We start from the raw sequence: 27,582 nt of genomic DNA, 5'->3' as shown, positions 1-27,582 counted from the left end.
GTTGGTTCTACGTAACATCCCTCAGCATTCATGCTGCCAATAAATAGCAGCCATTGAGACATTGGCGACACCATCTCTGTGACAAATTCCACCCTTTTAATCACTGTCATGACTTGGAAGTCACTGAAGGAGGAGGACAGCAAAATGTCTTGGTGAGAGGGCATAAGAAGAAGGAAGTCTCTTGAGGTGTGGCTGAGGCTTCCCAAAAAGCTAAATGTATTATTCTGGACCTTAGCACAACATGATGCTTTAATCCAAGGATGGGGAACCATTTTCCACCAGGCTGAGGGCCACATTTCCTTCTGGTGAACCTTCCAGGGGCCATGTGCAGTGGCAAAAGTAGATTAAACAATAAATATAAAGGTTTTTTCCATTTAAAATGACTTCCGAAATGTTCTGAAACCAAGGCGCGGCTTCTGATTGGCTGCAGGAGTGAAGCCAATCGGAAGCTGCGCCGGACATTCGGCTTCTGAGGCAAAATTCGCAAACCAGAATACCTACTTCCGGGTTTGCGGACTTTGAGTTCCAAGTTGTTCGTGAAATAAGCTGTTCGGAAACCAAGGTATGACTGTACTGCCATGCAAGTGTGTGCGTTTTAAAGTGTCTTTGCGGCCTACACGCCTTATAGCTCTTCCTCATCAGGCTGAGTATCCATGTTTCCAATCATGGTATTAAAATGAAGATATTAAAATGAAGTCTTCTGCCTACACATATTTCCCCCCCCCCCCCGCCCAGCAAATAACAAATGCGCTCTTAATGAAATTCATTAAGGGCAACCTAAGGGAACATTCCCAGATGGAGGAGACACTGACAGGTGTGAGGGCAGCTGGGCAGCTGTGGAACCGTGGGAAGAATGACGAGACTCGAATAAATGCTTGAATGCCTCAGGGTAAGAAGTATAAGACACGGAGACAGGCAACACCAGGAGAAAAACATTTAAAAAGTGATTTGTTTGTAAACAGCTTGCAAGATTTAATTTGGTACAATTACAACAACTAAGCCTTCTCCCAAATGGCTCCTTGTCAAAAAATGAAAGCCTGGTGGTTTTTCTCTCCTTTTTCTTTTTCATTGAACAAGTTGCATTTAAACCTAAAACTCTTAATGTACAGCAGCAGCAGAAGCAGCTTTGAGAGAAATGGTGAAACACACTGTTTTCAGCCAAACTCATACTTATAATGCTTTTCAGATGAAGAAGAGACATGCTTCTTTTTTTGTTGCCTGCTTGCTTCTCTATTGTGCTCCACCGCCAATTTTGTTGTATAGAATCCCAACCATTTCTAAATTACAGTGTGAAGAAAACAATAGCAGCATCAGAAGAATGATATAACCACTGTTATTTTTTTATTAATTTTTTAGCAATTTCTTTTCATCAAAAAGCCAGGCCCCCAGAAAAAGGCCAAAAATGAAAAAGTACTTTGAGAGTAACGGTTATTTGTCTTTATATAAAAGCCACTTCCTGTGTCCTCTCACAGCCTAGCCATGACCACAAACATAAGTTTGTGGTTATGCAGATGTTATATAAATGGAAATATGGCACTGCGCTCTGTGGGTCTCGCTGAGTTCCAGTCAACAGACTGTTATTTGGGATGGTGGGCATACCACCTGCCCCAGTCATTGGAGTTTGACATGGGTGGGGGCAAGTTTGGACCCCCTCCAATGGTATATCTGCGTGCAACCCTTTATTTTCTGCCATTGAAGTGAACGGCTGAATTGATTACAGTAATGATGTTCCTTATACTAAACAGAGCTGGAATGATGAATAATAATAATAATAATTTTATTATTTATACTCCTGCCCATCTGACTGGGATGCCCCAGCCACTCTGGGTGGCTTCCAGCATATACAAGAACATAATAAAACATTAAACATTAAGAACATCCCTATTCAGGGCTGCCTCTAGATGCCTTCGAAAGCTTGTATAGTTACTTAGCTCCTTGACATCTAATGGGAGGGTGTTCCACAAGATGGGCACCACTACTAAGAAGGTCCTCTGCCTGGTTCCCTGCAACCTCACTTCTCACTGTGAGGGAACCACCAGAAGGCCCTTGGAACTGGATCTAAGTGTCTGGGCTGAGCGATGGGGGTGGAGACACTCCTTCAGGTAGACGGGGCCAAGGCCATTTGGGGCTTTAAAGGTCAGCACCAATACTTTGGATTGTGCTCTGAAACATACTGAGGTTCAGGGGCAAAATCTAAGAGTGGCCTGTCGGAAGGAGGAAAGCCCACCATGGACAACTTGTGAGGGTGGATTCCCTCCCCCATTCTTAGTTCTGATCCCTGCAGCTCTTTATTCTGAACTCCTTAAATGCCAAAATACATTGAATGAGGTTAGAATAAAGAAAAGCAAGGACTAAACCTGACAGCAGACAGGGAAGCACATGCCACAAGCCCTCCATGAGGGATGGTCTCCAACCCCACCTTTGGCTCCCCTCTACCTGCAGGGTCTTAATCTTCACCAGTTACATGTAATGGAGGGAGGAAACATCAATGCTGCTCCCCCGTGGATTTTAATTCAAAGGGAAGCATTATGTGATTTGAAGAGTTGACATCTTCCCTGAGGCAGGTTCAACAAACCCACCAAATTCATTTCTAAGCCTAGCTCAGGAGGATCTTCCTAGCATCTCAAAATGGCAACTACTGCAAAGGGTTGCAGCCCATTGTGTGTATAAAAAAGAAAAACCCTGGAAGAAACATGGTAGCTTTTTGATATCACCCATTTATTCATTACTTCAGGGGTGGGGAGCCTAGGGGCCTCCAGATGTTGCTGGACTTCAAACCCCATCAGCTTTGGCCAGAATGGCAAGCGGTCAGGGATGATGGGTGGTGTAGTTCAAAACCTGTCCTAGTTAATCCATCATGAAATTGCCTATGTCCTAAGTTTGTCCTTAGATGCCCTGTTCTCTGGCCTGTCATTCTTAAGAGATTCAATGGAGACATGGCCTTTTCAGTGGTGGCACCAAAGATTTGGAAGGTTCTACCTTGTGAGATCTGTCAGGCTCCTTCTCTTCCTTCATTCACATGGGATTTGAAAACTCACCTATTTAAAATTCAATCAGGCTTTAACGCAAATGTTCATATGCCTATATATGTTTGTGTGTGTATCCAACAAAGTAATTCCATTAGAACAAGAACTTGTAGCTTCACAATGGAATTTCTCCTCCCTCTCTCCTTGGGCACTCCCAAAATCTGTTCTAGTTATTCCCCCACCCCTCCATAGCAGATTTGGGGAGGATGTTGATAGTTCTATTGCACAAATGGAATTGCACTAATTAAACAACTTCATTTATTACTGCCCTTGATTTTTGAACACACTTTAATTATCTGCTGATTTAAAGACTGTATTAGTCCAATGTCAATTAGTCCAATCTCTTATAATTTTAACAGCAATGGTATTTTGGTTTTAACTGTTCAAATTTATTACTGCCATTTACAAGCTGTTTTGGGTTTAATTCCTTATTTTAAAAAGCTGGATACAAATAACAATATATTTAGGGTGTGAGATCAAACAATATTTTTTAAGAGCTATGTGCAGCTACTAACTGGCCACAGTAATACTGGCAAAAGCATAAAAGAAAATATGGCAAACATCTGCTGGCCTTTTTCATGACTAATAGGACATTTCACATCACTCTTCCGAACATGCCAGGAACATGGGGGTAAACATGCCATTTACCTAATAGCTACTGGAAAACACATGGACACCATAATTCTAAACATTCAGAATAAACTGCTTAGTGAGTTTTGAGCCAAGATTTATTTTCCAAATTATCAATAAATACAGAGAAATCACTATTTGCTTAGGCACTGTTCATTAAAACAGAAAGAGGGGAAAATGTGAAATAGATTATTTATAAACTTGTTCATCTGTAACATTTGCTGTTGAGCATATCTTTAAAAGATTGAAATGTCTACCACAAAGATTTTACATTGTTTCAGCTTGACTCACACAACTACTGTCTATCTCCCTCCCAGCAATTTTGTAATTATTCTATGGGTGAGATTCATGCAATATTTAGAGTTGTCAATTAAAAACAACCCCAAATGGATCCTTAGTTGTCATATGAACCAGTGTTTCACATTGCTGTTTACACAGTGCCTGAGAATAATATATATGGATTTAGAATCCTTTCATGATGGAAATTCATGTGACTATCGTAGTTGGGATGAACACAAAAATAATCCCATGGTGGGCATGGATTGACCTTTCACCTTTTTTTTGCCTTAACTGAGTTCTGACAGCAGGCCTTGCACTACTGAAATACTGCAAATTCCAACAAATATTGACAATATGCATGCATATTTCCTGAACTGAAATACATGTATGCATGTTTGTTCATATGTGTAATCCAATGGACTTCAAGTGGAGAGTGCTGAAGCTGAGCACATCACAAAACTGTTAAGAGACTAAGCTTCAGCAAAACAGTGGCACTGAAGCCTGGTTCATGGCAATGGTATGGGACTTGATTTGCTGTGATTTCTTTCCTTGCTATCCTATGAAGAATTCAGGAACCATGTCAGCAGCGCCAATGATGTAACATTTCCCCCTATGTTATCCAAGAGCCACCTTTTGGAGGGAAGACTGTGTGTTTTGATTAGTAAAGAACCATATGACTGGCCCTGATTATGAGGTTTCTGGATGTTAGAAAATGAGTCAAAACGTCCAGATTAATTGCAGTCTTTTGGCATAAGGGAAACAAGGATCCAAACCATCAACTTTCTCAACTCACTCTCTTATAAAATTCTCCATGATTTTGAACTTGGACTGAAAATGCTTGATGGTATTGCACTGATGACCTTACAACAACATGGATCCTTAGTCATCAAATGAATGGATGTTTCAAATCTACTTTCAATCCACTGTAGATTTATTTTCTTGCATGTTCATTTATCTGCACTGATACACTAAAACAGCATGTAATGGGGAGAACCACTGATTGTTTGAAGTATTTCTAACATAGCATGTTCCCAGTCTTCATTAACTTTCTTGCTGCAACTATGATACAGTACATAGTAGAAATGCGTCTCATATTTCCTAAATCCCGAGCTTAACTTGCAATTCAAATGGCCTTGTAACATAAAGAAGCAAATAGATGCCATGGCTTTAGAAGAATACTCAATGCTTTCTCATTTACAAAATGTGAGATTTAGCTTCTGTTCAACAGCAAAGCAATCAACTTTTTCAATGGTGTATAAAGAGGATTTTTTTTTTCATATTTAAAAGTCAAAGGAAACACAAAACCTTTGCAAAGATTAGATAGTCTACAAAGATCACAGAAGTCTATGGAGAGCTTTTGAAATGCATACATCACAGAAGAGACCAATGTGTACATTTACTGAAAAGAAGATGTAAGAACCACTTTTCAAGAGAGCCGTGACTGATGATTTACCAACTGTATGCACCAAAGGAGGGGGGGAAATCAGTTTCCTCAAATGAGCTATTCTGTATTAGTTCCCCAAACTTCTCAAAGGAATATGTGCTCTAAAGCTGTATTGTGCTGTAATTTCTTCCTATTTAATGCATGAGTAGATATGTTTGTTTTTTTTTTAAAAAAAGATAATCTAATTATGCATGTATTTCTATGGTCTGATAGCTGTGTATACACGGAGGTGAAAGGGTCTGATAATTATGCGGCACTAGATGTCAGACACTCTGTATTATGGCTTTCTGTTGTCCTGGAATCAAAGAGTGTATCGTGAGGGAAAACTGGCCTGGCACACCTCAGCCTCATTCAGATCAAGCAGTGCCTCCTTTAACAGAGAATTTTCCTGACAGATAGGTCAGTAAACAGCCTGCAACTAGGCTGGATTATGTTAAAAAAAGAATTACGTTTGAACAACTGCCCCTTGCCTGGCTTCAGCTGAGCCTGAATTACCGTAGTTAACTTTTTCACTTCAGCATATTTTGGATCAGTTGGGAGCAATTTCTGTGTGAGTTAAAAAAAACAAACAACTATGAGAAAACAATGGGAGTATCCTAAAACACATGGACTATGAGGTCTCATAAAATTAGATGTCTTGGAAAAGGAGGTGTGGCCAGGATCCTCTTGCCTAGAAATGAAAGCTCAGGCTTCAAGCTTCAACCTGGAACTGCTGAACTGATCATTTTAGTCTATTCCAGCAAAACCAACACTATAAAGCACCTTAAAGATGAGCAGTTTTATTATGGCATAAGCTTTTGCGGACTAGACTCCACTTTGCTAGATTTAGTGGATTCCAGTCAACAAAACATCTCTGTAATAGATTTTCTTTAAGATTCTTTGCTGGTGTTGTTTGAACTGTCCACGGTGCTGAAGCCTACCGCAGCCAGCCTGCGTTGTGGACGATGTGTGAGAATTCCCATATATTTACCAAAAACTGAGGACCCTTTGCACTCTCGTTTGCAATTCAGGGGTGGCATTAATGGGCAGCAAAGAAGCAATTCCTAATGTGTCCAGCATGAGCGAGTGAGTGGGCTTGAATGCAGGAGATAGGGTAGATTATTTCAGCTTTGGTGAATAACATTAGCAGCATTCCAAGTTTGATTGCCACGGTGGCGCAGAAAACAGGAGGAAAATGTTGCAGATCCCAGACAATCAATTAGGAAATACTCTTCAAGCTGTGTAGGATTTATTGGCCCCAGTGACTTTAGTTTGATTTAGAATATTCCCCCCTCAAGAAAAGCAAAGCAAAACAAAACAAAACAACATACAGTACACCTAAAGAATACGGAATAAAAGAAAGAAAGGAAAGAAAATGCTGCAGACAAAATATTCTTTGAAGATTGATGCCTCCTGCTATTTTAAATAATTTAAATCAAGTCAAAACAGAGGCCCCAGGACCCTTAAGATCCTGAACAGCATTTTTTACCAAAGCACTTCTTCAGTGGAAGCAGATCCTGCCTGCACGCTATAGCATATGATGAGGGGGCCTTTGAAGTCACTGTGCCTTGGACTGCAGCTGTTCCCAATTCCGCAGAGATAACTGACAGCTGCTTTCTGTTTCTGTTTTAACTTTTTCTACTGACAGGCAGCTTCAATTAAGGGTCACAGTAAAATCAGAAACACAATTAAAATGGCCGAAACAACTGATGTTCCAATAGTTTCAGACTGGAAGAGCTGGCATTAACACACATAAAAATGAGGTGGTGTTTTTTGTTTTTAAAAATAATAATAACAACAAAATGTTCCATGGTATCTTCAGGTATATATTTTGGGCTGCCCTCCTTTACCCAGACATAGGTTTTCTGCCTTCTCCAGCTAGGGAGAATGCAGGTAATGTTTGTTCTATATATTATTGCACAACACCCAGTGTTAATCAACTTCACCATCATCAGTGATTGTCTTCTGCAGGAAAGAGAATTGTATCTTTTGGCAGAAACTAAAGAGAATATAGAAAATTGCATGACTTGAGGAAAGGAATACATCATTATCAACAACCGAAAAACGATGACAACAACATCCAGACTAAATTAGTCAAACTTAAGTTTCCTTGAAATCAATGGAAAAAAATATTATAAATTGGCTTAGGTTGCCTTTCGAACCTCATTTACTTGGGAGTAAGTCCCACTGAATCCAGTAGGGAGGGGGTTCCCAAACGGTGATCTAGATGTAACTGAACGACTGCAAGGAATCATAAAACCCACTGACAAATACCCCTTCCTCTTGGTTCATGTGGGAACCAATGACACTGCAAGCAATAGCCTCCAGAAGATCAAAAGAGACTACGAGGCTCTCGGCAGGAAATTGAAGCAACTAAATGCACAAATTGTCATCTCATCTGTCCTCCCAGTTGAACGACGTGGCCCAGGGAGAGAGGGGGAAATAGTGGAAGTGAACAGCTGGCTTCGCAAATGGTGTAAACAGGAACGGTTTGGATTCTTAGATCACGGACTGCAGTTTCTTGAAGATGGACTTCTGGCAAGTGATGGGCTGCACCTCACAACGGTTGGGAAAAATGTTTTTGCCAAAAATCTCAGAAACCTCATCAGGAGGGCTTTAAACTGACTAATGTGGGGGAGGGAGACAGTGCTCCTGAAGGTAGGAGTCTATCAATTGATGAAGATGATCATCCAAATGTCATAGACCAAATGGAGCAAACAGCATGCAGACCTAGTGGTGGGAGGAAAAAATCCTTAAATAAGAGACACGGGGGAATGATTAATGGTCTTCAATGTCTGTACACTAATGCGCAAAGCATGGGAAATAAACAAGATGAGCTTGAGCTCTTGGTACAGCAAACTAAATATGACATAATAGGCATCACTGAAACCTGGTGGGATAAGTCCCACGATTGGAATGTAATAATGGGGGGATACAATCTATTTCAGAGAAACAGACCAGACAAGAAAGGAGGAGGAGTGGCGTTATATGTCAGGGATGTGTATACCTGTGAAGAGATCCAAGATTTAGATCCTCAAAGCCAAAGTGAGAGCATTTGGGTCAAAATTAAGGGAGAGAAGAATAACAGAGACCTCATTGTGGGAGTTTACTATAGATCCCCAAGCCAAATGGAGGACATAGATGATGCCTTCCTGGAACAGATGGCCAAGCATGCAAAAGGAAGGGAGATAGTAGTAATGGGGGACTTCAATTACCCGGATATTTGTTGGACGTCAAACTCAGCCAAGAGCATAAGGTCAAACAGATTCCTCACTGGCCTTGCAGACAACTTCATTGTCCAGAAAGTGGGAGAAGCAACAAGAGGAACAGCCATTTTAGATCTGGTCCTAACCAATGTTGATGACCTGGTTAGTGGGGTAGAAGTGGAAGGATCATTAGGCGCGAGTGATCATGCTCTTCTGAAGTTTACTATACAGCGGAAAGGAGCAGCCAAGCATACTAGGACTCAATTTCTTGACTTTAAGAAAGCCGACTTCATAAAACTTAGGGAAGTGCTGGGTGAGATCCCATGGACAACAATACTAAAAGGAAAGGGAGTTCATGATGGCTGGGAGTTTGTTAAGAGGGAGATACTAAAAGCACAACGTCAGGCAATACCAATGAGACGGAAACATGGAAGGTGCCTAAAGAAGCCAGGGTGGCTATCTAAAGAACTTTTAACTGAATTAAGATTAAAAAAGGATGTGTACAAAAAATGGAAAAGGGGGGAAACCACCAAAGAGGAATTCAAACAAATAGCCAGCACGTGTAGACACAAAGTCAGAAAAGCTAAAGCACAGAATGAACTCAGGCTTGCTAGAGAGGTTAAAAGCAACAAAAAAGGCTTTTATGGGTATGTTCGTAGCAAAAGGAAGAACAAAGAAACAATGGGGTCACTCAGAGGAGAAGATGGTGAAATGCAAACAGGGGACACAGAAAGGGCTGAACTACTCAATGCCTTCTTTGCCTCAGTCTTCTCCGATAAAGAAAACAATGCCCGACCTGAAGAATTTGGAGCAAATGATTCAGCAAAGGAAACACAGCCCAGAATAACTAAGGAGATAGTACAAGAATATTTGGCTAGTTTAGATGTATTCAAGTCTCCAGGGCCAGATGAACTGCATCCAAGAGTATTAAAAGAACTGGCAGATGTGATCTCAGAACCACTGGCAGTCATCTTTGAGAATTCCTGGAGAACAGGCGAAGTCCCGGCAGACTGGAGGAGGGCAAATGTTGTCCCTATTTTCAAAAAGGGGAAAAGAGAGGACCCAAATAATTACCGCCCAGTCAGTCTGACATCAATAACAGGGAAGATTCTGGAGCAGATCATTAAGCAAACAGTCTGTGAGCACCTAGAAAGGAATGCTGTGATCACCAATAGTCAGCATGGATTTCTCAAAAATAAGTCATGTCAGACTAACCTGATCTCGTTTTTTGACAGAATTACAAGCCTGGTAGATGAAGGGAACGCAGTGGATGTAGCCTACCTTGATTTCAGCAAGGCATTTGACAAGGTGCCCCATGATATTCTTGTAAAGAAGCTGGTAAAATGCGGTCTTGACTATGCTACCACTCAGTGGATTTGTAACTGGCTGACTGACCGAACCCAAAGGGTGCTCATCAATGGTTCCTCTTCATCCTGGAGAAGAGTGACTAGTGGGGTGCCACAGGGTTCTGTCTTGGGCCCGGTCTTATTCAACATCTTTATCAACGACTTGGATGATGGACTCAAGGGCATCCTGATCAAATTTGCAGATGACACCAAACTGGGAGGGGTGGCTAACACCCCAGAGGACAGGATCACACTTCAAAACGACCTTGACAGATTAGAGAACTGGGCAAAAATAAACAAGATGAATTTTAACAGGGAGAAATGTAAAGTATTGCACTTGGGCAAAAAAAATGAGAGGCACAAATACAAGATGGGTGACACCTGGCTTGAGAGCAGTACATGTGAAAAGGATCTAGGAGTCTTGGTTGACCACAAACTTGACATGAGCCAACAGTGTGACGCGGCAGCTAAAAAAGCCAATGCAATTCTGGGCTGCATCAATAGGAGTATAGCATCTAGATCAAGGGAAGTAATAGTGCCACTGTATTCTGCTCTGGTCAGACCACACCTGGAGTACTGTGTCCAGTTCTGGGCACCACAATTCAAGAAGGACACTGACAAACTGGAACGTGTCCAGAGGAGGGCAACCAAAATGGTCAAAGGCCTGGAAACGATGCCTTATGAGGAACGGCTAAGGGAGCTGGGCATGTTTAGCCTGGAGAAGAGGAGGTTAAGGGGTGATATGATAGCCATGTTCAAATATATAAAAGGATGTCACATAGAGGAGGGAGAAAGGTTGTTTTCTGCTGCTCCGGAGAAGCGGACACGGAGCAATGGATCCAAACTACAAGAAAGAAGATTCCACCTAAACATTAGGAAGAACTTCCTGACAGTAAGAGCTGTTCAACAGTGGAATTTGCTGCCAAGGAGTGTGGTGGAGTCTCCTACTTTGGAGGTCTTTAAGCAGAGGCTTGACAACCATATGTCAGGAGTGCTCTGATGGTGTTTCCTGCTTGGCAGGGGGTTGGACTCGATGGCCCTTGTGGTCTCTTCCAACTCTATGATTCTATGATTCTATGATTCTATGATCTATGAGCTTCATTCAGGTGATTGATGGTGTGTCTGTGGATTTGTGGTTGAAGATAGGAGACTGCATATCCATTGCATTCAGCAGTGTGATTTTAACTGTATTTTTATTGCTTATTTTATTTCTTATCATTCAAACTGCAATAAAATACAGTACACAGGAAATAAAAAGCAATAAAATACAATTAAAAATTATACAGCATTGTGCATTAAAATTGCTGCAACTGGCATAAAAGTCATTAAGTGGTCTGCCAAGACCCTTAGCAATTTTCAAGTGCTCTACAGGGAGGAAAAACATTTGGGAGCCACTGCAATAGGACTACTCAGTAAATATGGTTAGGATTGCACTGTTAGTTCCCATTGAAATCAATGGAACTTGAGTTTAATTAGTTGAGGGGGCAATCCAAACACAAAATCCACTGGGATGAGTGGAGTTTGGGGACAGGTGGGTCTACAGCTGAACTGACTGATCCTGGGCTCAAGCAGAGTTATGTCAACCAAAATCCCTCATCCTGGCTCAGCCAAAGATACACAGGCACAGGTGCTCCACCCAGGCTCAGCCACCACAAGCAATGCCAGCTGAGCTGAAGACAGGATAAGTTCCAGAGAGTCGCATTCTGGAGGAGTGGCAAAGGAGTTGTGTCGTAGAGAGAGACTCCTGTTCCAAACTCCCTTCAGCTCAGTCACAGGATCTTAACAACCCAGGGGACGCTACACTGGAAGGGAAGGTGGTGTTAAATCAAACACTACCTTAAAGGCTTGCTTTTTCTCTGCCAGGCTCTGCCTGTTCCTGAATAGAGTTTGGAACACAGGAAAGTTACACTAGCGGTTTAACAACCAACCCTTCTTCACTTGGGAACTCTGGGACTTATAGCTCTGTGAGGGGTATAGGGGTCTCTTAACAACTCTCAGACCCTTTAAAAACTACACATCCCAGGATTCTTTGGGGGAAGCCATGTATGGTGTGGGTGTGACCACAGCCGTGTGAACCAACCATCTACTCTTCCCAGCAGGGGCGGAGGAAGGGGGGGTGAGGTGGGGGGTGTCGGGATCTCTGCTCAGCCAAGCTGATAAAGCTCATCTTCCTCTGGCCGAGTCCTTCAGAATCGCCTCCGACGTGATTAACGACCTGAGCCTTTGATGAGGCCTCAGGCACATTCCCATCCAGCAGAGAATCAAAGCAGCACACGGAAGTGAAAATGAGATTTATGGCTACATTGCAAAGAGTTTTATTTTCCTAACTACGCAGACAAAAAACTCTCTGTGAGAGCAGAGAGCAACTGAACAACAAAGGAACAGGAACAGGAAACCACTAACGTCACATCCGTCTCCCGTGAGACTTCCAACAGCCTGGACTGTGTGGAATGTAAACAGAGTCTTGTGACTCCAAAGCACTGCTCAGTGGCAAACAGAAACTAACAGGGGGGTGGGCCGCCCTGAGTGTCACCACTGAAGGGGTGTGTGACAAAATGCTGGGCGGCACTCACCGTGGGGCCTGCAGCACACCTGTGCCATGCGTCTCTCCTGGGAGTGACGTGGTGGCTTGGCTGCCCCAGGCTCCGCGCTGCCCCAAAGAGTCTGCTCACTGCCTCCTCCCCCCAGCTGTAGGGCGGCTGAGTGGGAGGAGGCAGGCAGACTCCTCAGAGGCCCTGCGGAGTGTCCTGCCCTGGCTGGCCCCGCCCCTGGGTACAGGGCATGCGGCTGCTCCAGGCATCCAATCGGCTTGCTCCGCCGCTGCTTCCCCAGTACATTCAGCTTGCACACTTTCTCCTTCACACATTTCCCTCTTCTCCCCTCTGGCATGGCAAATTAGTTAAATTACCCTGCACAAACCAGCCTTCCAGTGCCAAGTGTTATTTTATATACATATATTTATGTATTGGCGAAAGAAATGTTTTGATGGGTTCTTCGAAGAATTATTAAAAATGACACAAAAACTGTGGTGCTAAATGAACAAATAGACCCATTCAAGGATTGCTCAGGTCAGAATCATGACAGCGCAGTTTAATACAGCTTGAAAGGTTAATTTGTCTATTCCTTTTACTTCAGTGGTATTTTGTGGCCTTTCCCAAGCAATGATGGCCTTTTGTGTTGCAGGAGGGGAAAACAAAACAAAACAAAACAAAAACCCAGTTAGACTTGGACTTTGGAAAGAAGCACTTTATGTGTTCTTATTTTTCAACCAACCAAAAACCTTCTAAAATTAAGATAATTTTCTTCCCAGGAATGAGGGGGAAACAAGCTATCATGATTCATACTTGGGGAATTGCTCCCTGCTTTATTCTCCTGCCTTCTTTTCCTTTACAGAACACAATCTGGCCCAGGGGACAGTAAATCCTTTGATGTGATAGGAAATCACTAGCTGGCTGATCAGGTGGGATTGTCCAATCTGTAAGACAATGACTTAGGCAGATTTATTATTAAATAGTAGAAAAAAAGAGGAACAATTATAGGCCATTTCCATTAATATATCCCTGTAGGCCATAGATGTTTGCCGCTTATACTGTTCTATTGAATATCAATATCATTATAAGGAAATGACAGACATTGGTGGGGGGAAGAAACATTCGTAAACTGTGTGGCAGTGGACAAATGCTGGAAAAGATTGAAGAGGCCTTCTTGTATATTATTTAAAACGATGATTCCAGGCTTGGCATTGAGGTTCAAATATGTCTCTCCCCCCCACCCCCCACCCCGCAAAACGTGCTTTTGCTGATCCTGATTTGGAAAGCAGCCAAAATGATTCCTTCCTTGTGTCACAGCACAAGAGATTTATTACAGCAGTGGTGATGCCAGATACTGGCTGGGATCCAAAGTATTATGAAGTTACACAGGGGGCTTTTCTGCTACCCCTTTTGGCAACAGCCCTCCCCCAAAAAGCCTATCCAGAGCAGCTTTAAGGGAGTGTGAAGGACTGCAAACATGGTGGTGGAGTATTGGCAACTCTCATGCAAAGGCATGCCTTCTGTTTGTATATAGCTTGGATCCAATCCATTGTTCTTTCTTGCTGGGAGCTACAGCTATCTTGAAAGAGGATGCAAATATTGTGCTTAGCTGCAAAAAGGCTGATTAGGCTTAGGAGATGGAAGAAGAGGAGGCATGACTGATGCATACCTGGGATCACCAGATTTTTGTAACTTCCCCTTGTTTTGAAGGATATCCAGAGGACACCAGTCTTTCAAATGCACTCTCTCTTTCCCGTAGCAGTGGGAATTCTAACTATGCCTTTCACAGAGAATTGCCAGCTATGATTCTGCTCAGGATCGGCTGATATTGAAACCTTGAGAATGGATAAACACTGATAACACATTCAATCTAGGATACGAGCTACAAGAGCTACAGGAAGTCAATTTGGCTTAATTGTCACACACACACACACACACACACACACACACACACACACACGTCCCTTCCCCTGCTTATATCTTGTTAATCACGTGAAGTTGGCTTCCATTCCATAATGTTCTTATATGCTCAAGTAATAAGCCAAGGGCAATTTCATCAAAAGTGGAGATGGTGGAGCTCCAGTTGTTAGGAGCTGGACCCTCTTGGTAGTTCTACCACCCTCAGAAGCTTGTGGGTAGCAGCCTGGGAGAAGGCATTCTCTGTTATGGAATTCCCTCCCCACAGAGGTGCATCTGGTACATTCATCATGTCATTTTTGAATTAGGCTGAAGGTGCACAACTTTACCAAGGCCTTACGCACACACAAACATTCTTTTGACTGGAATCCATTTTATGGTAACTCTTTTTTATATTGTAACCCGCTCTGGGACTTCATGGTGAAGGACAGATAAGACATCTACTAGACAACAACAACAACATCATGACATTCTCAGTTTCTCTGTAATGTTCAGTCTGTCTTTCATGGAGAATTTAAATAAGCCCAAGTTTTATTTTTAGTTGTTGTTGTTGTTTAGTTGTTTAGTCGTCTCCGACTCTTCGTGACCCCATGGACCAGAGCACGCCAGGCACTCCTGTCTTCCACTGCCTCCCGCAGTTTAGTCAAACTCATGCTGGTAGCTTCGAGAACACTGTCCAACCATCTCGTCCTCTGTCGTCCCCTTCTCCTTGTTTATTTTTAGTAGGCAACCATTACTGAATGCTATATATCATCAATATTCTGACGCAGCTTTTTGAGTCTGAACATTCTTGTCTGACAGAAAGCTCCTTTAACACATAATATTACTGGGAAGAGCAGCATATGCTGTAATAGTCCATTTACATCTCCTAATGTTTTAGGAATGTGGTTTTATATCATGCAGTGCTCTAAGATCCACTGGATTAAGGTATATAGCCATAGAGTATGAGGCGCACTTAAGTTATTTATTACGTTTTGCGTTTAGAGTTCCCATGTTTACATACACTGCATATTTATTGGTGGGGAAGGGGGGAAGCACATTTCTGAGCCAGGAAATATTTTTAAGAATATTTCAACATAAAGAGATGCATGCATATGCTGTACATAGCTGTTCTAATTATATGAGGCTGGGAGAGTAATATGGTACGTCTTTGCATCTGTTTACATCAAACATACATCTGCAAATAATGTGATGCTACAAACATGACCTTTCAGTGTACAGAAAATGCCGACTATTAAAGCAGGGGCAACTTTTGCTAATGCTCATTCCTTACTTTGCCTGGCCTTTTTCATTCCTTTTCCAGTTGTGACACCTCTCTCCTTCACTGTCCAGACCTAAATTGCAAGGTTCTTGGGAGCCATGTGCAAACAACACACAGGTAGAATTTAAGAACAGGGGGCCTCTGAACACATTCTTAGCCTAGGAATTCATCATCAGTACCAGAACTGAGCTGAGCTCACAGCCCAAAGCCCACCCATGGCTAGCTTTCTTCATTTCAGCAGCCCAGTTTAGGTGGGAAAAGTCTGTTTGTTGTTGCTATTGTAAAACAATTGGGAGTCAGAACCCCTTGATTATCTATTACCCAGAGATCTACAAGTAGATCCTGATCTACCTTCTTCCCACCTCTGCTCTCCTTTCCAAAGAGCAATGGACCTGTTGGTGGTTGGGCCAGGTACAAATCAATATTGGGTTTTTTTATCCCAGGATAATTTTTGCACCAGGAATGGGGAAACTGCTATCCTCCAAATGTTATTGAATAAACTTCTCATCATCCCGGACTGCTATCCATGTTGGCTGGGTCTGATGGGAGTTGGGAGTCGTCAACAAGAACAACAACAGCTATACAGGGCTGCCTTCAGATATCTTCTAAAAGTTGTCTAGTTATTTATCTGATGGGAGACATCTTTCATGGGGGGATGCCACTACCGAGAAGGCCCTCTGCCTGGTTCCCCATAACTTCACGTTTTGCAGTGAGTGAACTGCCAGAAAGCCCTCACAGCTGGACCCTGAATGTCTGGGCTGAAGGATGGGGGTGGAGATGCTCTTTGAGGTATACAGGGCTGGGGTCATTTAAGGCTTTAAAGGTCAGTCCCAGGTCCCTCATTTCTGCTCTATACCATAACTAGGCAGCCTGTCTACAGAAATGTGTCCATAAGTAATTTCACCAAACAGAAAACTGACAAATTGAGTAAGGAGTGGAGAATCTCTTACTTATACTGTCAAATGTAAGCATTAGCAGTACATAGATCTTTTTCCTAAGAAGCAGAATGAAAGAAGAAATATGCAATATTCAGTACGATCATGCAATATTAAACATTATAGAGCTGTGGCCAAGTATAGCACTTTTATGGGTTTAAATTTTTATACCTATATCTCTCATCATTCACAATTTCCTTGGCATTTCTTAATCCCAAATTCTCATTGCCCCTCAGACACATGTAATATGTTATCAAAATATTAATAGTCCATTTCTTTCCATTACAGTCTTTCTTGGAACTCAAAGGCGTTTTCTTAGATCCAGAAGTTGTGAAATGTAGTGGGGAGCATTGCAGGTCACAAGTTCTTTTAGAGATTCAGAAATAAATCAAGCATTTGAGAAACAGGTTTATGAAACTTCCCTTGAATTCATTGCGGAACTAGAGATTGACATGCACACAACTTCTCTTTTTGCTGCCCCAAAGCGATGCAGCAGTGCCTTGAACTTCTAAGCATACAAGCTTGGTTCATACACCATCCACGCAACACAGCTGCTGTCTCACAATAACTGCATTTTATACCACTCTAATAATGTATAAAACAGCATTAGCAGCTTGTGGAGTGGGATGGAGCCAAGCTCCTAGCAGCAACATGGTTGAGGAACCTGGACAGGCCTAGGAAAGGTCTGAAGCTCAGGGAGAGAGCATCTGCTTCACCTGCAGAGGATCCCAGGTTCAATTCCTGGCAACTCCAGGCAGGGCAGGGCAGGACTCCTGTCTGAAACCTTGGAAAGCCACCGCCAGCCAATGCGGATGATACCGACCATGGTGAGAGGAGTTCCCTACCAGGACAGACTTTGCTCGTGTGCTCAAGACATTGATTCCATAAAACATATTTTGTTGCACTGTGCAAAATATGAGTAAGCCAGGGCTGAACTGATACTACCCTTGCTGGTACCTTCCCCGGGAAAATCAGAGGCTCACTATGTCAGGTTCCTATTGGAAGACTGGACAAATGCTAGAACATTAGCAGTGGCAAAGTTTTTATCGGTGGTTGCAAGAACCAATGATCCCTATACAGTGGTACCTTGGGTTAAATACTTAATTCGTTCCGGAGGTCCGTTCTTAACCTGAAACTGTTCTTAACCTGAAGCACCACTTTAGCTAATGGGGCCTCCCACTGCTGCTGCACTGCTGGAGCACAATTTCTGTTCTCATCCTGAAGCATAGTTCTGAACCTGAAACACTATCTCTGGGTTAGCAGAGTCTGTAACCTGAAGCGTATGTAACCTGAGGTACCACTGTATGCTGAACAAAATGCTTGTTTAACCTGGAGGTAGGCTGTATGAACTGTGCATTGCTTTGTAACAATTTGTTGGGTCTCTGGACCGTAATAAAGATTGTTGTTGTTGTTGATACTGACCATGGAAGAATGGTCTAAGGTAGCTTCCTGCATTGCTGTGTTTGGGATGGGGCAGGTGGCAGTATGCGCACCAGTAGAGCCAATCTGGCATTCTCATCAGCGCACCTGCCCAGTCCTGGCATCACCACCACCCTGCCCTGCCCCAGCCCTGCTCAGGTAAGGTACGGCAATGCCATTGTTGGCAGGACAACTCCAAGGTTTTGTCCCTCCACGTAGGCCAGTACTGGAAAACGGGGAAGTTTCATGGAAGGTGAAAATACCATAGGAAGTTCCTCTGTTGTGCAATCTTGTAGCACTTAAACACCACAGTTCCACATTATTCTTTCCACCATTCCACGCATTGCTCTGAACGCCACACAGAACACAGCCACAGAAGGCCCAAGATATGGGGGATCTGAAGTAAGAGTATGACAAATGGAGGGTGGCATTCAATGCAAGTTTTATTCAGAGTAGACCCATCAATACGACTCATTTAGGTTCATTAATTTCAGCGGGTCTGCTCAAATTAGCTGAAGGCCACCTGAACTCTCCACCACCAAATGGTAAAAATGTAACTAAAGATTTGACAGTTTGCTGTCCCTTCTTAGTACAGTGGTGCCTCTGGTTGTGAATGGGATCCATTCTGGAGGCCCATTTGCAACGTGAAAAGCCCACAACCTGAAGTGCCGTATCTGCGCAGGTGCGAGGCGCGATTTGGTGCTTGTGCGCATGCGCGAAGCACGATGTAATGCTACTGCACATGTGTGAGCGGCAAAACCTGAAAGTAACCCTTTCCGGCTCGCCACGGGACGTAACATGAAGCAAACGTCACATGAGGTATGACTGTACCCTCAAAAGCTACCATCTTCTACCTAAACCACAGGGTCAGCTCTGATTACCGAGACCTGAGGATTCAGCAACTATGCCCCTCAGCAGATGCCCCTATAATCCTTTAAACCACCATTTCCTTTGACACATTTCTGGCATGATGCAGCATTTGATTTGCTAATATTCATTCTGGCTTTATGTAGAACGTGAAGTACCAAAGCCTCTTGGTGTGTGTCTGTGTGTGATATTGCACAAAGGAGTCCAAAAATGTGCAACCCCTTACTGACCTGGCTGTGGGTGATTTTAAGCTTGCTTATTTTGTCCATTTCTAGAAAATCTGTTTACTATACTGGGCATTTGTTCTCTCTCTCCTTGCTAAATAATGGTTTCTATATTACTGAGAATAAATAGCACTGGGACAGCATTTCTTTCATTTCAGAATGCTTTGCTTCTCTATCTTTATACCGATCTTGTATGCATATACCACTGGAGTAAGGGAAATTAAGCTGTAAGAGGTCACAAAGCAAAATACCTTGCCTCCTTGTTGCATTTCCTCTGTGCTTCGCCCATCAGCTCTGTTCCCTCGGTGTTATCAAACAGCTCCTCATTTCTTTGTTTGTGGGTGTTCACACAGCGATGCGGAAGAGGAAGTTTTGCAATTATAACGCCACAACAAAATATTGGCAGGAGACTCAGGCAGCTGAAATGACTTCTTAAGAATCTCCTCAAGAAGGTACCCTGGAGCATCTAAGCATTCAAGGCAGCAGCATGCATTTGAAATATATATTTCATACACACAGGCTGCATGAGGGTGTATCATCAGCCGAAAGTCAGAGAGTGTCTAACAATCATGTCACTGATAGTTCAAGGCTTCTTTCTGATAAGAGGTAATCCCAGCTTATATGAAAAGGGAGCAGTGCAGCGATTCAACGAACAAATGTTGTACTTCAAACCATTAGAGGAATAATAATAGGTCTTCTTCAAAGGCTTGGCAGTTGGCATCAGGAGAAACCCGATGTGAGCTGTCCCTGCAACAAATGACTCGCATTTGGACAATGTGAAAAGTACTGACCTCCATGGAAAAGTATTGGTTTTTGAGGTGATACAGATCTCTCTGCGGGGTTAAGCAACAAGGACTGTTGTATACATGTCTAGGTAAAGTTTTCCAATTTAGCATCTCTTGAAGATGATGATTTTCCCCCTAGCACAGCTTCTGAAATAAATCTGCAACTTTTAAAATATAAAAACTGCATAGTTCTCTCTCTTTCTCTCTCTGCCCTCCCCAGTTTTCCACCTATCCAAGAATCAGACAGAGCCTCATTTGAATGTCTGCACCTCCTCCCACAATCTGCCTCAAGACTCTTCAAAGAGACTCACATGACAGCTACTAGGAGTGTGATGCCACAGGAAGGCTACTAGGAACACCATGTGCAGCATTCTGAAATGACACAGCATGGCACTGTCCTGAATGATTGCCAGTTCCCGCATCACAAAGTCTTAGAAGTAAAGGTAATCCTTAGCGACCGTAGTTTTTTCTTTTCTTTTTAACTCCACAGAAAAACAGGCAGAAGTGCCCATATTTTTCAGATGCCGTCTGTGGTGTGTCTGACCCACTGTGTGGAAGCTGATCACTCCTTGACGAGAAGCAACTTTTCATTTTACCTGCTCCACTAAAAACATGTACAATTATTGCACATGATTTGCATGATTACAAACAATATTATATCCAGTGCTATTTTTCTAGAAACTCACCATGAAGGCCTCCCTTGTTCTCTTAGAATGGCAATGGCGCTCAAGCTGAGAGGGGCCGGAACTGAGTTCCAGTGAGTTTGGGCTGGAAAAAAAAGCCCTGATTATAACTATAATATTATATGCATGTTGTACACATACACATTCTAGGTTTCCTACAGTAACCAATGCATTATCAGATATATATTACAACACATATTAGGGCATTGAAATACCTATGCATGAAAACATGTAATTTTATGCTGCAGAAATATAGTACTGCATGGGACTAGACTCTTTTGTATATATTATATATACAATATACTTTTTTGTTGCACATACCGTATTTTTTGCTCTATAAGACGCACTTTTCCCCCTCCAGAAATTAAGAGGAAATGTGTGTGTTTCTTATGGAGCGAATGCAGGCTCCATGGCTTCAGCGAAAGCAATGCGAAGCCTCCAAAGTGCAGCGGGAATGTTCCCGCTGTGCTCCGGAGGCTTCATGTTGCTTTCGCGTTGCACCAACACCTCTTCCTCTCCAAGCTTCAGGGATAGCTACCTGAAGCCTCCGGAGTGCAGCGGGAGCTCCCGCTGCGCTCCAGAGGTTTTGCGTTGCTTTTGCTGAAGCCAGGAGAGCAAGAGGGATCGTTGCACACCGATCCCTCTTGCTCTCCTGGCTTCGCTTTGCTGGAGAGGCGCTGCGCATCTTTCCCTCTCTACGCAGCGCCCCTTCAGCGAAGCGGGAAGAGAAATGGAAGGGGCTCCATTTCTCCTGCCACTTCGCTGAAGGGGTGCTGAGCAGAGAGGAAGAGAATTTTTTTTTCTTGTTCTCCCCCTCTCAAACTAGGTGCGTCCTATGGTCGGGTGCGTCCTATAGAGCGAAAAATACCGTACTTAGTTGGACTGGTTTTGTTTTGGTTTTGTTTTAAAAAGCTTGACAAAGCATAAGCAATTTGGACATAAGCAGGTCTTTGAAGCAAGATGTAATCCGATCCAGGGATTGGTCAGAACCACCAAATTCTGTGCAAAAAGTTGCATGCAAAAGAATGTGCAGTTTCTCCCATCACAGAGCTAAAATTCCCAGCATGCTTAAAAACACACAGTTCCCAAGATTCTGTGTGTTTGTGTGTGCGTGTGCACACACACACATTTTAAATGTATGTTGTGCATGCAGCTTATTATGAGGTGGAAACAGATTGCTCCCCCACCCTTATCCCCCCCCCACCCGCCCCATGCTGGTCCTGCTTCCAACTTCACAGCAAGCTGACGTCATCACAATGCCAATGGGGAAAGCAACTGTGCCACAGGGGTTTATGTTGACTGCTAACAAATGGTAACTTATCCCAGTGGGCACACATCCACGTAGATCACCAGGCTGCATTTACATGGCAGTTGACTCCATTCCCCTGTTAATTTTGGCCCTATATTTGAGCTTTCACACAATGTGAAAGTCACTTCCGGAAATATAATGGAATATACTGCCATGCTGCACCTCAAGCACAGCGATTCTACATACCTGGAAGCAGGTAATCCGTTCTTTGCAATAGGCTTCATGGGGGAATGGGGGAATTGGCCCCAGTTTCCTGTGCAGCAAGAAGCATACACCGAATACTTGCATTTTTACTGCATTTTTAAATAACAAAATAACCTTTTCCCTTAATTTGGTTTATGTGCAGCCTGACCTATGAGGTTGTATTTATGTGTGCGCTGATTGACACATATTCATTTTTTGTTTGTTTTCTCCCCTCAATCCCTCTCAGTACATATGTGGGTCCCTCAACGCTTTGGAAAGTTCTGCTGTTAATGATTATATATGAAGACATTTTTATCAGCTGTCTTCGAGTAACGTGGCAAGAGAAGGCAATCCATCAGCACTCCACTTGCGCTATCTTTCACATTAAGCAATCTGTTAAGCAGCCATTTCCATGCAGAGTAGGGTGGATTTTATTATTTCCGAGGACTGCAAATGACTTCAGAGGCTCCCAATCTGGAGCATTCGTGACGGCAGATGCAGCAATAACTGTGAAATGGCAAGGCAAATATTTTAATAATGTAAACTCCAGAGTTTCACCACGATGGGAGTACCACTCAGCAGCTAACACTTTAATAGTCTGTCCTAAGGGCAATTCAGATTTCTCTCCCCCGCCAACCCCCGGATTGTTTTGAAAGAGAAGACAACAAAGCACTTTTGCTTCCTCTCCCAGATGTACTAAGGCCAGATATAGATGTTATGGAAGAGGCTGCTTCTCGGCCTGTTTCTGACACTATTTTAAAAAAAATAAGTTTAGCTAAAAAATGTATACGCTACCTGGAAAGGAGAAGCCTTAGACCAGGGGTGTCCAACTTCCAAGAGACTGCAATCTACCACTCCCACTATAAATAAGCTGGCAGTGATCTACCCATTGGATTGGCCAAAGTTGTTGAGCTTTTTTTTGGAAGGCTGAGCCAAAGTTTTTGGTCGATCAATGGGAAGCGGGGGTCAAAGACCTATTGCTTTTTCTACAGCAGGCTCCCCACTGGGTCCCTGTCTCCAGTGTTTTAGAGCTGCCCAGTGTTTTAGAGCTTTTAGGAACACTGCAAAACAGAAGATGCTTCAGTGTCAAAAGAATTGTGTACAGCTTCTGTTACATACCATGGAACTTCATGGAAAACACAACTTAAGTCACTCCAAAAAACGGTATTGGAACCCTCAAAATCATTTGCCCATGTACAGAAAAGAATAGATCTAGCTGAAAGGCAACACTGGCCATCTGTACTGATCATGGCAACATATCCCTAATTATTATTCTTGCATAACTGTAAGATTTCTGAATAATCTTAGAAAGTTGTATCATCTTAGAAGGGGTGTGGCAGTGACTATCATGAAGGGACTCTTTTGAATTTGTCACTACATTACCATGAAGGGGGAGAAACTGTAGTGGAAGGGCACAGATGTCTTCATTTGATCCTACTTGCAGAAAGGGGTGCAGGTGGCACTGTGGTCTAAACCACTGAGCCACTTGGGCTTGCCGATCAGAAGGTTGGCGGTTCGAATCCCCGTGATGGAGTGAGCTCCCGTTGCTCTGTCCCAGCTCCTGCCAACCTAGCAGTTCAAAAGTACACAAGTGCAAGTAAATGGGTACAGCTGCGGTGGGAAGGTAAACTGTGTTTCCGTGCACTCTGGTTTCCATCATGGTGTTCCATTGTGCCAGAAGCAGTTTAGTCATGCTGGCCACATGACCCGGAAAGCTGTCTGTGGACAAACGCCGGCTCCCTCGGCCTGAAAGCGAGAGGAGCACTGCAACCCCATAGTCGCCTTTGACTGGACTTAACCGTCCAGGGGTCCTTTACCTTTTTACCTTACTCGCAGAAAGCTCAGCTCTACAAATGGGTGTGCCTGGGAGGGCACTGAACTAATCAAGGTGCCATGATAAAACCTGGAGGTAGGATGGTGACTTGTAGCCCTACTTGGAATTGATAGGAGGACAGATCTAGAAACAAAGCAAGAAATTAGGACAGCATGAGCAACGTGTGTGTGTGTGTGTGTGTGTGTGTGAGAGAGAGAGAGAGAGAGAGAGAGAGCGCATGTAAAGGACAGAAGTCAATAGACTAATAGAACTTCGACAAAAGATATGTTAAATTAGGAAGTAGGGAGAGGATAAAACTTTGCTCAAGGGGATTGAGTTTCATGTCTGAGAGAGCCTGAAGAATAAAGGCTGAGAGTTAAAATGTTGGGTACTGAGTTATAAATTAAGCAGCTCAGTGGAGTTAGGAAATTGGTTTTGACTTTGCATCTGTGGCAAGCCTCCCCAAGGCATCTGTGGGACTCTATTCCTTTGGGGCATTCTCACCAAGCAGAAGCTGGGTGAGAGGACTGATCAGGTATTCTGAGAAGCTGCTACTGCAAATGCGTAACACGGCCTGTTTTCAAAAAGAACCTCAAGGCAGCAAACAAATACAAACATCACTATGACATTCACATACATCATAATCACCATTCCAAACCCCACCATAAATCAAAATTATTAATAGTGAGAACAAAACTAGAACGAGGAATTTCAAAATAGCCACTAGAACTATCTCATCATAGAAAAACCAGAAAAAGAAAAACAGTTCAGTTTTCTTTTTAGAAAACTAACACAGGAATCTCAGTTGAAGGCCTTTTTTAAAAACCAGGTTTTCACCAGCTGCCTAAAACAGTACAGCGGTCTGATGCAGCTCCCCTGATAAGGTGCCATGGTAGAAAAGACAGCCATGAACACTTGCCTTTACATTGTCAAAAAGTTCTTCCAGATATTTAGTCAGAATCTCCCTTCTTGTAACTTGAAGCCCTTGGTTTGGCTCTTACTGTCTAGAACAGGAGAAAACAAGTTTGCTCTATTTTCTTTGTGATGCCCCTTTAGATATTTGAAGGGGACTATCGTATCTTCTCTCAGTCTCCTCTTTTCAAGGCTAAACATACCCAACTCTCTCATAAGGCTTGGTTTCCAGACCCTTGATCATCTTGGTCACCCCCCCCCCCCGCTGCACACATTACAGCTTGCCAATATCCTCCTTAAATTGTGGCACCCAGAACTGGACACAATATTCCAGATGTGGTCTGATCACCACCCTAGATGCAAATACCAACTTTTTTTTAAAAAAAAATAATTTATTACGGTCAAAGACCAGCTCACAATAAAAACAGCATTCATAAAGATAAAATATACCATCAGAGCAGATTGCAGCAATAGCTCATGAGTTAAAATTGAGATATACACATAAACCCGTACAACTGAGATTTGGGCTACCATAAAAATTGACCCTGAGGCACCCAAAAGGGAGACGTCAACATTTCCCTAGTAAGCTATTTTATTCTAGAGGATGATCTGTGCCTACAAACCTGGGCGCAGAATCTGGCTACCAGCCAGGTTTTTTCCTCGTGATCTTTGCCTAAGAGGAGAGAATTACGATTAGACTTGTCTGAAAGATCGGCGAGCCTCTTCAGCAAAGGATCAGTGGTGTCTCTGCAAATCTCAACATAAAAAGGACATCTAAAAATATATATGTTCGGGGCTTCCTATTTCCCCTAATGGGCAGGCACAAAATCTCTGTGTGTACGGGACTTTTCGAGAGAAGCCTTCCAGAACCGGTGAGGGCAAGAGTGAAAGCCCTTCTTGCGTTTCTGGATGCGATGCGAATACCAACATGAGAGTGGCACCACTGACAGGAAAACAGGGAAGGGGAGCGGGAAAATGACTACCCCTTGTTCCTTCTCTTGCATTGACTATTTGCTACCCACAACATGAAAAGAAAAAAAATGGATAACAATTGAAATACAGATCACATTTAAGGCTGCTTTGCATTCATCACATCATGACGGCAGCATCAAATGGTAATCTGCATGTGTGAATGGACAGGTTGATCATTGGTGGTCCTTCCACACTGCCTATCACCACTGCAGCGGTGCTGTTCAGCGGAGTCAGTTCACACACACAGTTGAAAATCAACCAGTGTGGAACAGTGCAGAAGCAAGTGTAGACTGACCCTGTCAGAAAAGAAGGCCAATCAGCATGGAGACAGATGCTCCGATTCTTTGTCAAAATTGCACATGATGCTTGGTTGTATCAAGTTGGAAGGCTGGCCATTATAAATTGCTGAGAATTATGTTAGGTGTTCAGTTTAATTGGACAAAAACCCATTTTCTCAGATATTTGGGTGGCATTCATTATGAGATCACCAGGACCAGAATCCCTCTCCCCCTTGCCAGTCAAATGCTAGAGTGTATTTGTTACCCAGCTTTTCACATAATATAGTAGGAGCCAGAAAATTGTCAAAAATCCCAATAGAGTTATTTATCTAACTCACACAGGAAATGGACGTGTGTCACACATCACACTTGATGAGCCATTTAAGTGAGTTATGGGGAGAGGCTGATAGATACTCCAGGAGGGCTGATAATATTCTAGCATGTATCTCTGTCACTCTTCGTTCCTTACCTTAAAGTGCATGTACTTTATTGGAACAGAAATTTTGGAACAGAAATCCATCACATCCTGAACTTACTTTTTTAATTGGAAGCAAATATCATTGAAACAAACAGTAGCTGCTTCCAAGTAAATAGGTTTAACTTGGACTGTAAGTCAGCTTCGCAAAGAGAACTTTGATAGCACAAACTTTCCTAAGTATGGGGTTTTTTTCTTTGAAAAAGAAAGGGTGTATGTGTGGTTGATTTCATTTAGACACCGAGATGCAGTATGGGTGGGTGGGTGGGTGGGTGGGGAGAGACCAAAATAGCCCAGAGTTCTGAGAGAAATCTTATCAAAAAGACAAGAATGCTCGGGGCAAACAGAACTTCCCTTTTGGGTAGGCTCCAGGTTTTGATCAAGCTATTCATCCCCTGCACTGATCGGTCTGGTCCTCCTTCACTTAAGCCAAGTGATGCAGCCCTTCCTCATCACTTTATATATGTTCTGATTCCAATCACTTTTTGAGCCAAACCACTGAAGTCTGCATGGCTTCCTTCCTTCCTCCCCCACTGCCTCTCTGTTACAAGGGCAGATTCTGCTGCCAAAGCTGGAGCAGGCAATTGATTACCAACTAGCCTTATCATGGAGCAAAAGGGCATCCCGCTGCACAGCTGGCATCAGGAAAGCAGAGTCCGCTTGTTTGGATCAGCACTACATTTCCATTTTGCCAGGACGTTGTACTACCAAGAGTATGCAGTGGAAACTGTCTGTTCAAGTCTCTTCTTCCAGGGGCAAAATCAATTTTATAGGTGTACATAAGAGCATAGCAACCAGTTACTTTTAACAGAATCAGACCATTGGTCCACCCAGCTTTGTATGTCTAGACAGACCAGCATTGGCTCTCCAGAATTTTCATATATTCCAAGCCCTACCTAGACATGCCGAGGATTGAACTTCTGCATGCAAAACAGATGTTTTATCTACCATAGAACCTTGGTCCTTTGCCCTATGTGAAAAATTCGACATTGCCTTTGTGGATTCTTTTCTGAATATACACCTGGCACCTCAAAATGTGCATCCCTCAAAGGCAGCCTGTGTATTTTGCAGTCCTCAGGTATTTACTCCCCAAATGTTAACGCTCTCC

The 27,582-nt window shown here is 43.0% G+C and overlaps 1 protein-coding gene across 4 annotated transcripts in view; it reads right to left on the bottom strand.

Moving 5' to 3' along the window:
* The window catches only part of B3GALT1 (beta-1,3-galactosyltransferase 1), a 344,225-nt gene that overhangs the window by 124,135 nt on the left and 192,508 nt on the right, over positions 1 to 27,582 (bottom strand). Inside the window, exon 4 of one of the 4 annotated variants that reach the window (XM_082237024.1) lies at positions 20,536 to 20,617. The exons of the other annotated variants lie outside the window; for them this stretch is intronic. The gene's annotated coding sequence lies outside the window, so the exon portion shown is untranslated. The remainder of the gene's footprint in view (positions 1 to 20,535; positions 20,618 to 27,582) is intronic. 4 annotated transcript variants of the gene reach the window in all.

This window comes from Podarcis vaucheri, assembly GCF_965113315.1.
Source record: "Podarcis vaucheri genome assembly, chromosome: 1".
NCBI classification, from domain to species: Eukaryota; Metazoa; Chordata; class Lepidosauria; order Squamata; family Lacertidae; genus Podarcis; species Podarcis vaucheri.
The sequence above is the reverse complement of the archived record's forward strand: the minus strand, read 5'-3'. Positions and strand labels throughout refer to the sequence as shown.